The sequence below is a fragment of the Humulus lupulus genome, chromosome 4, assembly GCF_963169125.1.
Source record: "Humulus lupulus chromosome 4, drHumLupu1.1, whole genome shotgun sequence".
Taxonomy (NCBI): Eukaryota; Viridiplantae; Streptophyta; class Magnoliopsida; order Rosales; family Cannabaceae; genus Humulus; species Humulus lupulus.
The window spans coordinates 52,912,128-52,932,730 of record NC_084796.1 but is presented as its reverse complement, the minus strand read 5'-3'; positions in this window follow the sequence as shown (position 1 = coordinate 52,932,730).

The following is a 20,603-nucleotide window of genomic DNA, read 5'->3' as shown; positions in this document are numbered from 1 at the left end:
TCAAACTTCTGGGGCATGATGTGAAGACTATTATCTTAAGGGTTTCTTAGTTAGGTTCAGGTTTTGCTTAAATCTCTTAATATGAAAATTCACTTGACAATGCGGAGAAAAAGAAGTGGATTCATTGTGATGTTGTTAATATATAGGAGCTCTATTTATTTAATTATTTTATCATTTTCACTTTTAGCTCAATTTTTGTATACTCAAACTAATAATAGAAGTTGAGATTTAGTTTTTGACCATGTAGTTTACTTTTAGAGTTTGCACTGTTGTCAGAAAACAACACATGATTACATCAATATAGTGAAAGAAATTTAAGAGATGTGAAAGTAGAGGAACTGTTTTTCTCCAGTTTCTGCTTTGTTTTATTTTGGAGTTGTATATGCATTAAAGTTTGTATGGCATATGATGAAGTTTGTGATGGTGCTTTTGAACTTCTTAATTAACATTCATCAGAAGCTTATGGTTGCTTTGCTAATGAATATACTATGTCAGTAACAATAGAACTATTGACTTTTATCTATGTTAGTTAGAATTGTATAAATCTTTTGATCTTAGCTTTATTGGTAGACTTGACAATGGTGAAAATAACTCAACTTTACCGAACTAGCAAATGCTAATCTATTCTGTGCGACTTCAGTTAATTGTTTCTTTTGCCCACCTGTCATAACCTGATGAAACCAAAAAAGAAAAAACTGCTAGTATTTCCTTTATATCTTATGTGGAGACTTGTAAATTATGGTTTTTGACACTCTTAAGTAAAAGGCTCATTTCCGAGTAGTTTCGAAGTAGAATGGTTTTTATTTGCTTTGGTGTAGTTGTGAATTCATTATTTTGTATGTGGTGTCCTTTCTTGGATATAATTTCCATAGCATTTTTCTTGAAGTAATTTGTTATGCTAGATAATAACCCTAAAATATTTCTTTGTTTATTTTGCAGATGTGACAAGAGAAGTAGAAAAGGATACTTAAGACTCCTTGAAAGTAGTAACTTTATTTATTTCTTTGTGTTGAAAGTAGTAACTTTTAACTATGTTGAATATTTAAGACTCTTTGAATACTTGAAGAACATTTTGTTGTTGATGACAGTGTTGAATGTTTTAAACTAATTTGTGGATTGTCAATATAAGGTTGAATGTTCTTACTTTTTGTTATTTGAAAATCAAGTTCATTTTATGATACTAGTATATATTAGAAAGCTAATTTTAATTATATAAAAAAAATTAAAATATAATAGAATAAATTAGTGTTATATAAATAAAATATATAATGAGAATTTAAACATATCTAAATATAACAATAATACGAAAATTGTGTTATAATATCTATTACAATAACACTTTTTATGCAAAGAATTGTGTTATGCAAACTTCATTATATAACACAAATAATGTGTTATACTAAAGTGTAGTATAACACAAAAACTGTGTTATACTAAAGTATAGTATAACACAAAAAATGTGTTATACTAAAGTGTAGTATAACACAAAAAAAGTGTTATACTAAAGTGTAGTATAACACAAAAAAAGTGTTATACTAAAGTGTAGTATAACACAAATTTATAAGTATTGAAATGTGTTATATAATCGACTATAAATAACATAATTAAACACTTATCTATATATTAAAATAACACAGAAAGTGTGTTATCGTTGACAGTATAATAACACATCTGTATAACATTGATAAAGTGTTATGTAAAGTACCCTGACCTACGATAACAAAGTCGGTCTTAACACATCAAAAAGTGTTATGGTATGTTTTGATAACACATTTTTGTTGTTATTAAAAGCATTTTTTCTTGTAGTGTGGGAAACCGAATCCTATTGAGCACCACAATAGAAACAAAGAGATGATGTAAGTATTTTCTTGGAGAATAAATTTATAGCAGATGAAAGCAAATGGTGATAGGCTCTCTAAGCAAATTGTTTAACTTTAGGGGGAATTTTTGAAAGCCAAAGTTTTGTCCAATATTTATTTAGTGAAATTGTGGTAAGAGGAAGATGGAATGGAATTAGATGTTTGAGCTAGATGATAAGTGTTGGGGTTTTATGCCCTCATTAAAACTAAATTTCTTTGTAATCTCATTTATTATTAATAAAAAAATAGAAATCAATTTTGACATGATAAATCACTTTGCTCACATGTTTTATTTTCATGATTATTTGTTTAATATAAACTTCCATTAAATCCCGAGCATATAGCTAATCGTATTTATAGTGACGTACTCACAGTGGAATATAAATATGATTATATGTTAAAAAATAAGTTAGTCCTAATATTAGTCAGTGGACATGATTTACAGTGACTTGCCAATCTACGATATGATATACTTACACATTGTAGTGTTATGTTCTTTCCAGAACATTAGAAAAGTAGACAAGATCAAATGTATTTTTTACATCAGACTGGATCGATATTGACAATAGATAAGATAAGAAGACATATCGTTATTGTCTATTCTAGTCACATCATATAGTTGACCATAAGTCAACTCAATCTCGATTTTGAGTGGTTAGTATTCTAACTCATTGTATTATATGAGTTCTTTGACTTGTTCGTTACCAGCTTACACTACGGACTAGCCCATATTTACATCTTGGGAACTCGGTATTATAATTGAGTGGAAGTGTTAATCATAGATATGAACATCTATCATTTCTGATGAAGAAGTAAAATGATGGTTTTGTTTTAGTTTTGTTCAAGGTACTAAATTATAGAGATCTCATTTGAGTAATTAATAGTAGTTTATTGAAATATCATTTACAAGGAACTACATGTTTTAAGGATAAAATACAATGAGGGGTAAAATGATATTTTAGTCCCATCTCATTGTAGACCGTCTATAGAGGATTGAATGATAATTATGGTTGTAACAATGAATAACTAATGACGTATCTATATTGCTTATAGAGTGTTCTATGAATTCAAGAGTGCAATTCTGAGTCTTTAGTGGAGTCACGAGGAATTCATAAGTTAGTAAATTTATTTGTTAAATTTATGATAACTAATTGGAGCTTGATTTCATAGGCCCATGGTCCCCACTATACCTTGGATAAAATCATCTAGACAGTCTCAATTAATTGATTTAATTATCAATTAGAATTATTAAAGTTGACCAGGTCAATTTTGGATAGTTTCATAGAGTTGTGCAATTTAAAGAAGAAAAGAGATTTTAGGGTAGATTTATCAATTAAGATAAATTGATGTCTAAATTAATAAATAAGTTTAAATCAAGATTCAAATTATAAATAATTAATTTGATAAACGATTTAATTAATGAATAAATAGAAAATAATACGAGCCTTGATTTTAAGTGCAACGAGCTTATAATTAAATGAGAAATTTCATGGGCCTAAAGTCCATAATAATTTCGACCTAATGGTTGATATTACCTATTATCTTATTTATTTTTTTTATTAAAATAAGTGACCTAATTGAGCCTATAATAGGAATGCTAAGTGAGAGTTGAAATGAGAAGATCTGGAGATGAACAGGTGATCAGAAGATCTAGTTTTGATGCTTTAGGGTTTTAGACTCTCTCTACAACAAAAGTCCCTTTCTAAGCCTCTATATTTTCTTCTCTTATTCTCTCTGTATCTATCTCATGTGTTGAGAATTTACCACTATAGTTTAGGTGATTCTAAGGATATTTTGGAAGACTGTGAAGAAATTTGAAGGCCCAACAGTGATAGAGCATGGCCTCCATGGAGGAGCTAGAAGACGCCCTCTCTGCCACGGTGGCGGCCTCGGTCTCCAACTACTTAGCCTTGGCCTCCTCGAGCTCGGCCTTCGCAGCGGCCAAGGAGACCTTTGTAGCCTCGGCCTGCAACTGCTTAGCCCTGGTCGCCTCCAGTTCGGCCTTCGCAGCGGCCAAGGCGACTTGTGCGGCCTTTTCGCTTTCTTTCGTAGCCTTCAAGGCATCCTTGGAATTTTTCTCTTGCCCCTAATCTCGTCAAACCTGGCCCTGGACCGAGCTATGCTACGGTGTAGAGCCAAAGCCGCCTGCAAAGACATAAATAGTAAGGCATGTGCTGAGAAGAAAACAAAGAAAGTTAACTAAATAAACTTACCGTGAGGGTCATCCCCAGTGAAGACTCCATAACATTCTTGGGGCTCCTCGTCTCGATCTCTCGCAAGTCCCTCGGGGTGGCGTTGTAGTAATGATCCACTGTATAGCTCGTGGTCTCGTAAACCATCCCTTGGAAGGCCTCGGGGATTTTCTCCAGGGCCTGAGTGTTAACCGAGATGCGCACGGTGGGAGTGGGAACTGGCGGGGTTCCAGCTGGTGCCTCCTGTTCCCGAGTAGGGACCGGAGGTCGCGGGGGAGGTGGGGGCATGTTCTCTGCGGCAGCAGGGACCTATCCCCTCCCCTTAGCGGGAGACTTGGAAGTGGTCCCGGGAGGAGGAGTCTTCTTGGTCAACCGGGGTTTCTTGACCAGTGGCCCGGACGATCCGGAGGTAGGATTATCCCCTTGGAAGATGGACCGCAGGACGTTGTCACCGGGCTGGGCCATCTCTTCGCCTGAAAAAAAAAAAAAAAAGAAGGGAGTGTTAGTATACATGTAAGGTTACTTCATTACAAGAAAAGTCTAAAGATGTATTGCAAAGGTCCTACCCTCCGAGCTAGAGGTGGAATCTAGTGCCACGACCTCCGGCCTCGGAGCTTCTATGGGGGAGTCTAAGTTAATAACTTCACGAATGAGAGGGGGCTCTGGGTTCGGATCCGCCTCAGGACTAGACTCTTCTACATACTGCCTAAGCCCTGGAGCGACTACACCCTCCAGAAGGGAGGGCCATAACCTAAGGTTGGTCCTGTACTCCTAAAAAAAGGCTGACCTAAAAGCCAGGGTGTTGTCTACTACTACAGTTCCCCTAGGGCGGCCCTTTTCATGGCGCAACACTAGTTGATCTACACAATGGAGTAGGGTTACGTTAAGGTCTGGGTCATCTCGATGACGATGTACGAGCTGGCTTAGGTTAAACCTAGCCAGCCTTAGGTCTGTGGCAGCCCTGTCTAAGTCCCTAAATAGGTATGGGTTACCTTGGCTTGAGGGGCCAGCTGCTGCCCCGGAGTGAATCCGATCCGCGACGAGGCCTTAAGCAGCCTCGAGAGCCTGCTTTCATCGCATGAGCGGCACCTCATATTCCTCGTCCTACTCATCATTGTCCGTAGTATCCCCCTCTGGGACAGGCACCAGCTCGCGAGCTAGTGGGATAGCCCACAACCTCCTCAATGTCAGAGTCTGGCCCAGAGAAATCAACTTACACGCCAGCATCGTCTCATCAGATACGAGCTGGCGGTGGTCTTTTTCACTTGGTGGGAGCCCCGCCAAGGTGTCGTATTGACCCCCAAGGGTCACCGATTTGGCCGTCCTCGCAAAAATAGCTGCATGATGATGTTCAAGTCAACACGCATGAAAAGAAATAAAGCAATGTGGTGGTTTTGCGAGCTGAGAATAGAGAGAACTTACGAGGACGGTTGAAGTAGTGGTATTTGCAGTTGCGAAACCTCGTCGACATGAAGAACTGGCCCTTGAAGTCGTTGGGGTGGCTTGACAACTCGATGACTGCAGGAGAGTTGGGAACACAGGTCAAATAGTAGAACCTGTCGCCTCACCCCCATTGATCCGAGCTGGCTTTGAGGCAGAAGAAGAAAAGGATGTCCACTGGGGTCGGGACCTCCCATTCATGCCTCAGGAAGAGGTACCTCAACCTCGCTAGCAAACGGTAGGAGTTAGGGGGCAGTTGGAAGGGAGCCAGCTTCATGTAATTCAGAAAATCCGTGAAGTACTGGTCCAGAGGTAGGAAAGCCCCAGCCATGAGGTGTTCGTCGCTCTAAGCCGCGAACTCCTTGTCGAGGGGAGGTCGGGCAACAAGAGCGCCTATCCCGATTTCGATGTTATGGGACAGCAGGATCTTGTTGACCCTCCTTTGGGTCGTAATCTTCGAGACTATCTTCTCTGCCTCAAAGAAAGCATCAGGTCCCACCTCGACATCTTTCTCCACTATGGGACCGAAGTGGGGGATGGGAGAATCCACAACAATCCCTTTCCCCTTGCTGGCCTGCTAGGATGACGAGCCAGTCGTGTTCTTCTTGGGTACATTTTTCCTGGGTCCCATCTGGTTGCCTAACGAACAAGAATGAAGAAAAGTTTAAATAGGCGACCTAAAAATAGAAAAGGGAATATAGCGCGAGAAGTGATTTTTGTACACGGGCTGAGGTAATCTCAGCCCGCGGTGTGTGAGGCCACGCGATGCCATGGTCACGCGCCCACGTTTCCAACGGATCCCCGATAGCTCATGATCTGTGTGTCAGGAGGGTCAGGTTAATGCTTGCCTTGGAGGGAAAGCTTTAAAAAGCAAAACCGCCTAGGAAGTGTGACCCTTAAGCTACCCAGTTTTGCACCCTAGAAACCTTTCACCTTCCCCATTCCAAACAGGCATTCCCTAAAGCTACCCAGAAAAGATACCCAGAAAAATTACCCATAATTTATCTTGTCCTAAACATCATGTTCCTAGACATGTTCTCATATAGTCGATAAACCTAGGATCAAAACCTATGCACCAAAAACCAGCCAAAAACAACCAACATTGTGCGACTAAGAAAGAGGTTTACCTAACAGAAAAATAGAAAGATCAAAACATGCAACAGGCAGAGGACTTACAATGTATTTTCCATATGGAAGTCACAAAAAGCGCAGGAATCGGAGTCCTGGTGGAGTCTTTAAAAGTTGGACTGGTGCAGAAACTCTTATGGCGAGAGTGTAGGGATCTCTGGGATGGTAACCGGAAGAAGAGAAACTTCTGAGACTAAAGAGGAGAGAAAATGAGGAAAAAATTTCAAATGAAGGGTGGCTAATACGGAAGATGGCCAACCTTATATATACGTAAGAGACATAAAGGAACGAGGACTGTTCGATCAAATTAATGCGAGATACGAGGGTCATAACTCATAAAGGAAAGAAGGCTAGGCCATTTAATGCAATTCTCAGAAACTGAACAGTCGCCAACCACGATGCTCCACGTGGCCGATGCCCACGCAGTGGACGGGACATGAAGATTCGAAAGGGATACTTAAAAGCCCCAGCTGTGAAGACCACGAATGACGTCATGGGTCACGAGCAAGGGCTTGGGGAGAAAATGTACGCCCTAAATATCCACACATATTTGCGAGCTAGAAAAAGGCCTAATTCGATCTGACACATGTAGATCGTCCACCCGGAGCTATGTGTTACGGGCCTCCTTCTGTCCAGCTCGAGCTGATTAGAGAGTTAACTGCTACACGGAGGCATCGTGTAGCAGTTGTATGAGTGCCACGAGCTGGCGCCACACTAAGGTCGTGATGCAACAGAGATCTGACATCTGAGCCCTTGTAAAGTCAACCACGCAATATAAACGTGCATATATCAGACATCACATGTCTATTCTATTCCTGAATTCTCAGACACGCAGTATAAACATGCGTGTTCAAATATCCCACGCCTGATCTGGGCCATGCGGCCCATTACCCCTCCTTACCTATTGATTAGACCACACTTCACTGCAAAGTTTAGGAATTAATCATCAGTGTCACAGATATGACGTGAAGGATAAAGAGATCACGGGATGACCCCATTGCCAACCTAGATATCTTCTTCCTATAAATACCAAGACCCTGGGTAGTGCAAGGGGTTGGCATACTTTTGTAAAGAAGCACTCTGTAAGAAATAGTCAAGAGATATCAATAATATCGCCTGGTGGACTAGAGGGATTTTAACCTTCGAACCACCTAAAAAGAAAGGAGTGATCATCTTCCCATAATATTAGTTTCTGTAGTCTAAAATATAGCTATTTTCATATTACGGTTCATCAATTAGCATTAGTCCATCCCACTTATTCGTATAATTACCTGTTGGCGAAGAATCACGTCAACACAAACCAATTAATAAAATAATTTTTTAATAAATGAGATTTAAATTAATTTTTTGTTAATTGTTGATAAATCCTATTTAAATTAAATTAATATTTTTCAAAATGACCTAAACTAAGTTGATTGTTGATAAATGAAATTTTGTTAATTGTTGATAAATTTCATTTAAATTGACTTAATTTTTGCAAAAATTTAATTAATTCGAATTTTGGATAAATTCTAGAAAATTAATTGTTGTATTTTTGCAAATAAAATAAATTGTGGTATTTTTGCATAAATTTATAGACTTGCTCATATAGTAACATGATTAGGTCCATCCAATTATAACATGTATGTTTGCACTATATGTGGTAGTTTTGCAATGGGGCTTTGATGCATATAGTGACCCATATGATAGGTTATATGGATTTTTCTTAATGAAACATTCATAAAATAATAGGTTATATTTAGGCCCATTTGAAAATGTAAAGTTTAAATTCCTCTCTTGTGGGTGGTTCCACTTGTGAAGACCCATTTGCTTTGCATTACTATAGTGGGCCTAATCAATTAATAACAATTAGTAAAACGAAGGTTTAAATTCCTATCTTTTGGACCTTGTATGAAAGTTTGGTGGCCTTAGTAGTGGGAACGACATACTGAACCCAACCCTCCTCCATACAAGCCCAATTGCTAAGGCCCCTTTGCGTGAGTTGGACATAATTGTATAGGTTCATTATGATAGTTAAATCTAAATATTGATTAGCAACAAATTAATTCTAATTTAATTGAATTTGTTTCAATGTGACACTTTAGACTTAATAGAAAATTTAGGACTTTGGTTTTAAAAATTTATTTATTTTGTTAATTTTTTGGTGAACCTTAGTCATTAATTTTAGAAAATTAATAATAAAAATACTATTTTTAATTAAATAATGAGCTTGTTATAAGAATTATATTTGATCTCCATCGTTAGTTTAACAAGGCCAATAGCTTAATGGGGCCTCGAGACGCTTCGATTCATCCCCCTACGGAAGGTGTTCATTAGTTATTTTGACAATGTTAGATTTTGAAAGATAGATGATTATAGGTCAAATTCTACTAGACTCACCCCTATGGTTACTTCTAGGACTAAATCTATGATTATCAAAACCATGGGTCTAGCTTATAAAATAAGAAATTATGTTTTCTTATTTTGATCAAATAGTAGGTCGTTAATAATGGTGTCCATTATTAAATGAGCTTACAACTCTATTTAACTAATGAATTTTTGTTTACTCTCGTCATCCAGGACAACAATATCATAGAATAGTTAAAAACATAAAGAAATAAAGATATGATTATTTTGGTATTTTTTCCATATCTTACATATTTATGGTATATGTTGTGCTATCTCTTGAAATTAGAGTAAATAGAAGTTTTATTGAGCAAATGTAATTGATTTCTATTTTAGTGATAACGTATTATTATGGTTGTGTCTACTCCCATCCTTTCTCAACTTTCTATGGAGAAACTCACTGGAGAAATCTGCCTTAAGTGGAAGCAGAATATCAACATAGTGTTGATTAGTGACAATGCCAAGTTCGCCATGACTCAGAAATCCCTAGAAGTTCTAACTGAAGGAGCCACCAAGTCTGTGAGGGATAAGTATGACCATTGGCAGGCAGCTTAAAGCTTAGAGTTGGGAACAAAGCGTTCGTTGCGGTCCAAGCTAGAGGAAGAGCTCGCCTGAAGTTCGGAAATAAATATTTAATTTTTAAAGATGTATTTTTTATTCCAGATTTTAGTTGAAATTTAATTTCAGTTTCCATGTTGCAATTAGAATGATTTGTTATGACTTTCACAAGTTATAATATATCTATTTCTTTCAACGGATCACATTTGTTTATTGCATGTTTGAGAAATGGGCTTTATATTATGCGACCTAACTCACCCCTCGCGCTTTATAATGATTTATATAAAGTAGCTAAACCTAGGACCAATAAAATTCAAAGACCGATAACGATAACATGACGTATTTATAGCACTTGAGACTAGGTCACATTGGCTATGATATAATTCAAAGACTTACAAAGGACAGGCCTTTGACGAAACTCACCTTAAGTAAATTACCTGTATGTGAATCTTGTCTAGAAGGCAAACTGACTAAGCGTCCATTCCTTGCCAAGGGTGATCGGGCCAAAGAACCACTTGGACTTGTTCATTAAGATGTTTGTGGACCTTTGAATTTACAAGCCAGGGGTGGTTTTGAGTATTTCTTCACTTTCATTGACAAATATTCTAGATACTCATATCTTTACCTAATGCATAGGAAATCAAAAACATTTTCAAAGTTTAAGAAATTCCCATCTATGGCTCAGAACCAATTAGGTAAAACAATAATGATCTTGCGATCGGATAGGGGTGGAGAATATTTAGATATACAGTTCCAAGATCATTTAACTGAACTTGGGATTTTATCACAACTTATTGCCCCGGGTACTCCGCAACAAAATGGTGTAGCGGAACACCAAAACATAACTTTATTGGAAATGGTTAGATGTATGATTAGTTACTCAACTCTACCAACTTCATTCTGAGGACATGAAATTGAAACAGCGAATGACATTCTAAATGTCGTATCGTCTAAATCAATCCCCAAAACACCTTTAGAACGCTGGAATTGTTGTTAACCTAGTTTACATCATTATAGAATCTGGGGGTGTCCCGCCCACGTCCTGAGGAAAAAGAAAGGAAAGCTAGAACCGCGAATCGAAGTTTTCTTGTTTGTTGGCTATCCTAAAGGCACTCGGGGTGGACTTTTCAATAGTCATTCAGAAAAGAAAGTGTTTTCTTCTACGAATGCTACTTTTATGGAAAATGACTACGTCCAAAACTTCAAACCGCACAACAAAGTAGTTTTAAGGAGATGGTTGAAGAATTGACTCCAACCAATGTTCCATCCTCTTCAACAAAAGTTGATGATGAAATTCCCACTCTTCATGTCCAACCGACACAAGTCAATTTAAATGAAGAAAGCACTACTGTTCCTGAGAAAATAGTCACGAAGCCTCATCATAGTGGGAGGGTTTCTAGGAACACAATTTTCTATGGTTTAGATGGTGAAACCAATATGGTTGTTGGTGACACCGGTGACGATGATCTGTTGTCTTTAAAATAGGCAATGGCTAGCCCCAAAAAGGAACTATGGCTCGAAGCCAAGAAACAGGAAATGGAGTCCATGTACTCAAATTTCGTCTGGGATCTTGTGGAAGCACCTAGTGACTTTAGGGCCATTGGGTGCAAGTGGATCTTATTGGAGAAATGAGGTGTTGATGGAAACATCAAACTTATAAAGCTCGATTAGTGGAAAAGGGTTATACCCAAAGATAAGCTGTTGAATATGAGGAAACTTTTAGTCTGGTAGCCATGCTCAAGTCCATTCGCATCCTCCTATCTCTAGCAGCCGTTCTTGACTATGAGATCGGGAAAATGGATGTCAAGACAACTTTTCTTAACGTGAAGCTTGATGAAGTCATTTATATGGATCAACTAGAAGGATTTAAAGTATTTGGACAAGAAGGAAAAGTTTGCAAGTTGAATAGGTCCATTTTATGGACTTAAGCAAGCTTCTCGTTCCTGGAACCTAAAGGTTTATGAAATAATCAAAACCTAAGGCTTTGAACAAAATATTAATGAGTCTTGTGTTTTTCAACTGAAGGCAAATCAAATAGTGGTATTCTTGGTTTTTTATGTAGATGATATCTTACTCATTGGAAACAATGTTAGGATATTATCAGATGTGAAGAATTGATTGAGCACTTAATTTCAGATGACGGATTTGGGTGAAGCAAGTTATGTTCTAGGTATCAAGATCATTAGGGATAGAAAGAACAAACTTTTAGCTCTATCTTAAGTAGCTTACATTGATAATGGGCTTCAACATTTCTCAATGACAAATTCCAAGAAAGGACGTCTACATCTCGCCATGGTATTCATCTTTCTAAGAAGCAGTCTCCCTCAACTCTTGAAGAGGAAGATGAAATGAGAAAAGTTCCTTACGCATCCGTAGTTGGAAGTCTGATGTATGCTATGTTGTTTACTAGACCAGATATCTGCTATGTAGTGGGAGTAGTGAGCAGGTATCAGTAAAATCTAGGACCAGAACATTAGATGGTAGTTAAGCATATTCTGAGGTATTTAAGGAAGACTAGGGATTATATGTTAGTATACAAGGGTGGTGTTTTGAATCATGTAGGCTACACCAATTCAGATTTTCAGACTGATGTCGATGACAGGATGTCTACATCTAGAATGGTGTTTACTCTTGGGGTGGAGCTGTGATATGGAGAAGCATAAAGCAGTCTACGATCTAAGATTCCACCATGGAGGTTGAGTACATAGCTGCGTCTGAAGCAGCTAAGGAAATAGTCTGGCTAAAGAAGTTTTACTTAGATCTTGGTGTTATTCCAGATATGGATAAAATGCTTGTGTTGTTTTGTTACAACACATGAGTGATAGCCAACTCGAAAGAACCTCAAAGTCACAAGAGGAGTAAGCATATAGAAAGAAAGTATCACATAATTCGAGAGTATGTGGCCAAGGGAGATGTGAAGGTTATGAAGATTGCATCTGAAAACAATCTTGCGGATTTGTTTACAAAGACACTACTAGAAGCTACATTTCATAAGCATATCAAGGAAATGAGATTAGTAGAATTAAGGCATAAGTTTTAATTAGTGCAAGTGGGAGTTTGTTGGGGTTTTATGCCCTAATTGAAACCTAATTTCTTTGTAATCTCATTTATTATCAATAAAAGAATAAAAATCAATTTTGACGTGGTTAAACACTTAGCTCACAAGGTTTATTTTCATGATTATTTGTTTAATATAAACTTCTATTAAATCTCGAGCATATAGCTAATCGTATTTATAGTGACGTAATCACAGTGGAATTTAAATATGATTATATGTTAAAAAATAAGTTAGTCCTAAGATTAGTCAGTGCACATGATTACAGTGACTTGCCAATCTACGATATGATCTACTTACATATTATAGTGTGATGTTCTTTCAAGAACATTAGCAGAGTAGATAAGATCATATGTATCTGTTACATCGGACTGGACCAATATAAATATAGATAAGATAAGAAGACATACTGTTATTATCTATTCTAGTCATATCATATAGTTGACCATAGGCCAATTCAATCTTAATAATGAGTGGTTAGTATTCTAACTGATTGTATTATTTGAGTTTCTTGACTTGTTCGTTACCAACTTACCCTATGGACTAGCCCATACTTACATCTTGGGAACTCGGTAGTATAATTGAGTAGGAGTGTTAATCATAGATATGAACATCTATCGCTTATAATGAAGAAGTAAAACGATGGTTTCCTTTTAGTTTGGTTTGAGGTGCTAAATGATAGAGATCTCATTTCAGTAATTAATATTAGTTTACTGAAATATCATTTACAAGGAACTAAGTGTTTTAAGGATAAAATACAATTATGGGTAAAATGATATTTTAGTCTCATCTCATTGTAGACCGTCTATAGATGATTGAGTGATAATTATGGTTGCAACAATAGATAACTAATAACGTATCTATATTTATTTTAGAGCGTTCAATGAATTCAAAAGTGTAATTCTAAGTCTTGAGTGGAGTTACGAGGAATTAATAAGTTAATAAATATATTTGTTAAAAATATGTTAACTTATTGGAGCTTGATTTCATATATAGGCCCATGGTCCCCACTGTACCTTGGATAAAATCATTTAGACAGTCTCAATTAATTGATTTAATTATTAATTAGAATTATTAAAGTGACCAGGTCAATTTTGGATTGTTTCACAGAGTTATGCAATTTAGAGAAGAAAAGAGATTTTATGGCAGATTTATTAATTAAGACAAATTAGTGTCTAAATTAATAAATAAGTTGAAATCAATGTTCAAACTATAAATAATTAATTTGAGAAATGATTTAAATAATTAATCAATAATAAATAATACGGGCCTTGATTTTAAGTCTAATTGGCTTATAATTAAATGTGAAATTTCATGGGCCTAAAGCCCATGATAATTTTGACCTAATGACTGATATTATATATCATCTTATTGATTTTTTAATTAAAATAACTGACCTAATTGAGCCTATAAAATGAATGCTAAGTGAGAGTTGAAATGAGAAGATCTGGAGATGAACAAGTGATCAAAAGATCTAGTTTTGATGCTTTAGGGTTTAAGACTCTCTCTACAGCAAAAGTTCCTTTTTAAGCCTCTATATTTTCTTCTCTTATTCTCTTTGTATCTATCTCATGTGTTAAGAATTTTCCACTCTAGTCTAGGTGATTCTAAGGATACTTTGGAAGACGGTGAAGAAATTTGAAGATCGGTTCATTTTCTTTGTAATACCCTGCGATAGAAAGGATTCATGAGTTAGAGAAGCTGAAGAAAGAACTTATTCATTCCGCTGCGTATAATGTAAGTGTTCTTATCATTATCTCTGTTGAAATTCAATTATAGAAACATATTCTAAGTTTTCTTATATGAATTTGTTTAATATATGATTTACATGAAAATAAATAAGTTTATGTATAAGTTTCCCAACAATAAATAGTTTTAACTATAAAATATCCAGAATAATGAAAGCTCCAAATTAAGTAATTTGGCTTGTTTAGAGAATTTAAAGGAATTGCTAAGATTGCATAAAAAAATTTCTTTAAAAAATAGGATTTTATTTAGCTATATTTGAGGAACCAAATGGAGTAATGAAAAAAGAAACCGTATGAGAGGGAAGATCAACATTAGGAATATATAAAATAAACCTAAAATTAATTATCCAATAATCATTGAGAATATTAACTGAGTTTCCATTGCATATCTTTCCAATCAAACCTCTTTTGACAAGACCTCTTCCCAAAGAATGCATTGCCATGTGTAAGAAGTGGAATGGCCTTTTTTGGCATAAAAAAATTGCAAATTACTAAACTATCTTGCATGCAATAACTTGGCCCATAGAGAATTAGGGGATTGAACGATTCTCTGAGATTGCTTGCAAGCAAGGCTTCATTGAGATTTATTAAGGAACGAAATCCTAATCCTCCAAAAAATTTAGAAGTGCAAAGACGAGAGCATTTTTTCCAATGGATTTTTGAGTAATGACCCATTGAATTCGACCAGAATTTAGCCATGAGTGATTCTATTTTTTGAGAAAAGCTAACAAGCAGTTTGAAACAAGACATAGCATAATTAAGTACAGATGGGCTGAATGACAAAATTTAAAAGAACTTATTTGCCAACCCTAGAGAAACAACTGATATTCCATGTATCCAAAAATGATTCAAGTTTATCTAAAATAAAATTGAAAGAAAGTTTCTTAGGCCGACCAAAAAATTGAGGAAGACCTAAGTATTTACTAATAAAAGGTGTGTTATCTAGACCTAAATTTTGAAAAAAGAATCCACGTTTTGAATGGTAGGTTTTGGAGAAAAAAAGAACAAAAGGTTTGGTAAGATTTACTAGTTGATCAAAAGCTCTATGGTAGATTTCTAAAGCATCTTTAATAGCACTAGAAGAGATAGAATCAACTTGAGAAAAAAGAATGTTATCATCTACAAACAGAAGATGGGATATGAAGGGGAATTTCGAACACTTTTAATACCATGTAGTAGACTAGCTTGTTCTTTTAAACGCAAAACTAAGGGTAGATCTTCAGAACACAAAAGATATAGATAAGGGGAGAGAGGATCACCTTGAAGAATTCCTCTAAAGGGAGTAATACAACACGAAACCTAACCATTAAAATAGAAACTTATAGAAACAGTAGAAAGACAATTCATGATTAAAGAAACAAAACTATTAGGAAAATTAAAAGCCTGCATAACATATTCTAAAAGCCTCATTCCACTTTATCAAAAGCTTTAGCCATATTTAATTTAAGAGTTGCCCAACCTGATTGACCCCTTTTTCTATGATTAATGGTATGTATTCATTCATGGGCAATCAAAACATTATAAAAATTATTCGCTCTGAAAGAAAAATACTTTGAGAATAGAAATTATATTACATAAAATTGGTTTAAGACGAATAACTAAAACTCTAGAAATAATTTTATAAAAAGTAGAACAAAGAATAATAAGTCTCAAATCTTTAAGAGAACAAACATTAGATATTTTAGGAATAAGAATTAAAAGAATAGAGCTAATAGTAGATATGTCAGCCCCATCATTAAGAAAACCTAAAATAGCTTTAGTTAAATCATTACCTAAAATATTCCAATTTTTTCGGTAAAAGTATGCATTAAAACCATCTACACTAGGGGCTTTATCACCTGATAGCTGAAAAAGAGCTTTCCTAACTTCATCAGCAAAAAAGAATTTATTTAAATCATCAAATTTGTACCTGAGATGTTCTATTTGTAATACATATGAAAGTATATAGGAAACATCAATAGAATTAATACCTTGGAAAGTGAAAAGAATAGAAAAATAAGTAGATATTTCTTTACAAATATCAAGAAAAGAAGAAACAGACGTACCATCAATTAAAGATAAAACTCTAATAGTATTAATTTTATTTCTATGAGAAGCTCTCTTATGAAAAAACTTAGTATTTTTATCTCCAGCATTAAGCCAGTTAACTCTAGATCTTCGTTTCTAATATAATTCCTCTTTATAAAGAATAACATCTAGCTAGGATTATAACTGCTTAATATTATTTAGAGCCAGAGAAGTAAAAGGTACATTATTTTGTAAACTAACTATATGAGATTGAAGTTGAATGATGCAATTATGAAAAGGATGAAAAGAAAAGTGATTCTAATATTTTAGTGAAAAAGCACAACCATTTTGTTTAGATAGAAAATAATGTAAAGGATTAGTATTTGAAATATTATTATTATTATTATTCCAAGTATCTTGTATAAGATTATAAAAAAAAGAAGGCTAAGTGAGCCAGTGATTTTTTAGAAAAAATGTTTTTTTACAAGACCACCTATTTACAATAGAGTCATAAGATAATACTAACTTAAGAGCATGGTGATCTGAACCATAAAATCCTACATGTAACAGAGAAGCAAGATGATAAAGATCTTGCCAATGATTATTTACAATGCGCCAGTTTAAGCATTCAATAGTCGTATTGTTGGACGAGTATATTTAGGGCCAAAAAAAGGCATAGGAAACATAGAAAACTTACGAATCATTCATAGTTTGTTGAGATGGCCTAATATTGCTAAGTTTATCACTAGAATAAATATATTAAAATCACTAATAATTATCCATGGTAAGAGAGGACCAACATCACATAATGTAGATAATAAAGACTAAGAGAACGATTATTAAGAGAAGGAAAATAGTAGAAACTGGAAAAGTGCCATGTTATATTATCAAAAAATGTTACAATACAGTCAATATGGTTAAGGAAGTAAGATAAAATGTTGATATTTACATCATTTACCCATAACCAAATTAACCCTCCTCCTAAATTTCTCGTAGGAACTTCAAAGTCATTGTCAAAATGCAGGATATACTTAAGCCTATTTACAAAACCATAAGCAAGCCTAGTTTCTAATATAAACAAAATAGATGGTTTATGCAGTCTAACAAGAAGGGAAAGTTGTCTAAATTCTTGAGGACTCCCTATTCCTCGAGCATTCCAAATTATAACAATAATTTTTCTAGGTAGATGTGCTCAGAAACACCTGCCTGTTCGGCATCAGAAGAGAAGAGCCAACAATATCATCACGACCTCTAGCCCTAGCACGCTTGAACATCGATTTAGTAGAACAACCAAGCATCACAATATGCTTTGTAAGCAAATGCCTCTTCACACCTTGTGCAGAAGCAAGACATTTACCAGCAACATCAACTGAATCATTAACATTTCTCAAAATTCATTGAGTGGTTTGAGGATTAGGATTATTAAAGCTCAAGATGACTGCTTCAATAGGATGATGTTGGTAACAGGTTTACTATGTGCAATGGAAAGCACGGGGTGGTGGGCCTAGAGATTTCAAAAAAATATTTATTTAAACAATCTTTAAATAACGAATCAATTAATATGCAAAACCTTAATCACAGAGAAAGAAAAAGATGAGGATTTACTAGTTGTAGAACAATCAAGAATCCACGCTATCCGTTAGTACCTCCAACGAACATCCAATCCAAAGCAGCCTCTTGAATACTCAGACCAAGATCTTCTAATATGTTTCTCTACACCTTAAGACGTGTGTGGGCACGTAGAGTAATAGTGAGAAAATTTCTGATTCACAAGATGTACTCAACTCATGAGATCTTGGAATATTAGGTCAGAGACAATTTTCAGGGATAGAGAAAAATAATACGATATCTTTATCTCTCTGTGTGAAAGACTTAGAATTTTTTAGAATCTTAAGCATCTAATGAAACTATTTCCATCTGGTAGATTTATAAAAGAATTAATTAAATTCAAAATTTCAAAATTCAAATTATAAACAAATTATTAAATAAATAATTAAATAGATAAAAGAAATATACAAGACCCATTTTTGGACCTTGTTACACGCCAACTACAGTGCATGCACTGCAGTTGGCGTGTAACACATTCCTGATCTCATGGATGTATTCCAACTACTTTATTTTAATAATTATTTATTCAAAAGTATCTAAACCTGATAACTTATCTTATTATATTAATTAAAGAATAAATATCATTTCAAATTCAAATCCAATTTGAATTATCAGAAATATATTTTCACATTATTTAAATAAATAAAGATAATTAATTCAAAATTAATTATCTTAATTGTTTAAATGCTCTTTTCGAAAATACCAAAATAATTTTCAAAAAATATAATTATATAATTTATTTTTTCAAAAAATCATTTACTAATTAATTAATCTGTCTCAATCACATATTTGACCCTAAAGAACAAATTTCTTTCAAATCTGTGATTTTCCTGATTTTTCTCAATCTCAACTCTTACCTTGAATAATGTTGAAAGAGTCATCTTGGGGACATATGGACCTATAATTTCAAGCTCCAATAAATTTATATTATTAATTAAAACTCTTTAATATAATTACCTTAATTTATTAATCTGAATATTATTACATTAAAAATATGAGGCTGCACTCTTGTAATTATAAACATATTTTTTACTGATTACTTTTAGGTATAAAAAGTTTCCATAGATTTACTCACTACATACAATTTAATACTCTATTAATGGTTCATAATTAAAGTTAGAATTAATTATTATTTATCTTCTTTAATTATATATTGTTTCCTTAAGTGCCATTAACTTTACTAGTAAAGGTTAATTCATAAACTGATTTATAAATTTGAACTCAATAACCTTTTAGTTCCAAAAGCCAACCCTTAAGAGAACCATTATTCAATTCCTCTCGGAAATGTATAAATTCCATATCTGTATATTATGTCCTCGTCCATTTACATCAATGAGTTCCCAAAACAGAAGCTTTTAGCCTGATCATTTTGACAAACCACAACGAGTGAATCAAAGAACTCACTGTAATGATCCAACTATTTCTAAGACTTAGATCATTAAACCTACTAGACATAAATATTACTTTGAAGAGAACATACATGAGAAAAATTTAGAACTTTATTGAAAAATTTAAAATAATATTTGTAATACATAAATGAGCTCATTGTTTTTAAAATAAAACATAACTTTAAATGAAATTGTCTACAAAGCTAAATGCGGAAAATACATAAAAATGTAATTTAAAGAGACTAAAGAAAATAACGTCGTCCTCGAATCGATACGCAGCCCATCCACTCCATTCGCCTCAACACACACACCAAGCTTCCAAGAATCCTTCTGCCTTTGTATCTATTTTCCTGCATCACACTAAAAGTAAAGGAGTGAGCCTAATGCCCAGCAAGGAAAAACTACTAACAACATAAACATCTACATAAAATTATATCATAAACATATGGCATAAAATACTACAATGGCCATTATACTACTTGGGCTTGTTAACTAAGCAAGTCATGTGCCCAATAGATTTGTGGGGCATTCTAGCCAAGCAAGTCATATGCCCATAAGTTATTGGGGCTTGCTAGCTAGACAAGTCATATGCCCATAAGTTATTGGGGCTTGCTAGCTAGACAAGTCATATGCCCAAGGTCTATAAATATACTATACATAATGTAACATAAGATAACATAAGATAGCATAACATATCATATAAACATATAAAATTCTATCATATTTTCCTTCTCCTAAAACCAACAATAAGAATGGTTAGTATTCCTAAAGAGTGAAGAATAAAAGTGGAAACTAAACCTTCAAAAGAAACTTAACGAGAAAGATCTTTAAGTTTCAAAAACCTAGTCAAAGCCAATATCAAAAGTTAGGATCTGAATAAAAATGAACTAAAACAAACTAAAAAGTTTTAAAGAACTGGACTTAAAGAATATGAATACCTTAGTTGACCTTATGGATTGGTCTAACTCTAATACCGAAATACACTAATCCTCACTTCCCAAGTATTTTATAAAGCCTAAGAATGGCAAAGCTTTTTCCCAACCCAAGAGTTTATCACTCTTATGATCTCACTAGCACCTTGGAGGCTCTGATCAGTGCTTGAAGAATGAGTGAAATGGCTTGGTGCTAGGTCCTATTTATAGAGGTAAGGAGTGAAACTAACCCCATTTTGATTTGAATAAAAATAATGAATATAAGTGAAAATATTTGAATATTCGTTAGTCAAATGCTTAAGA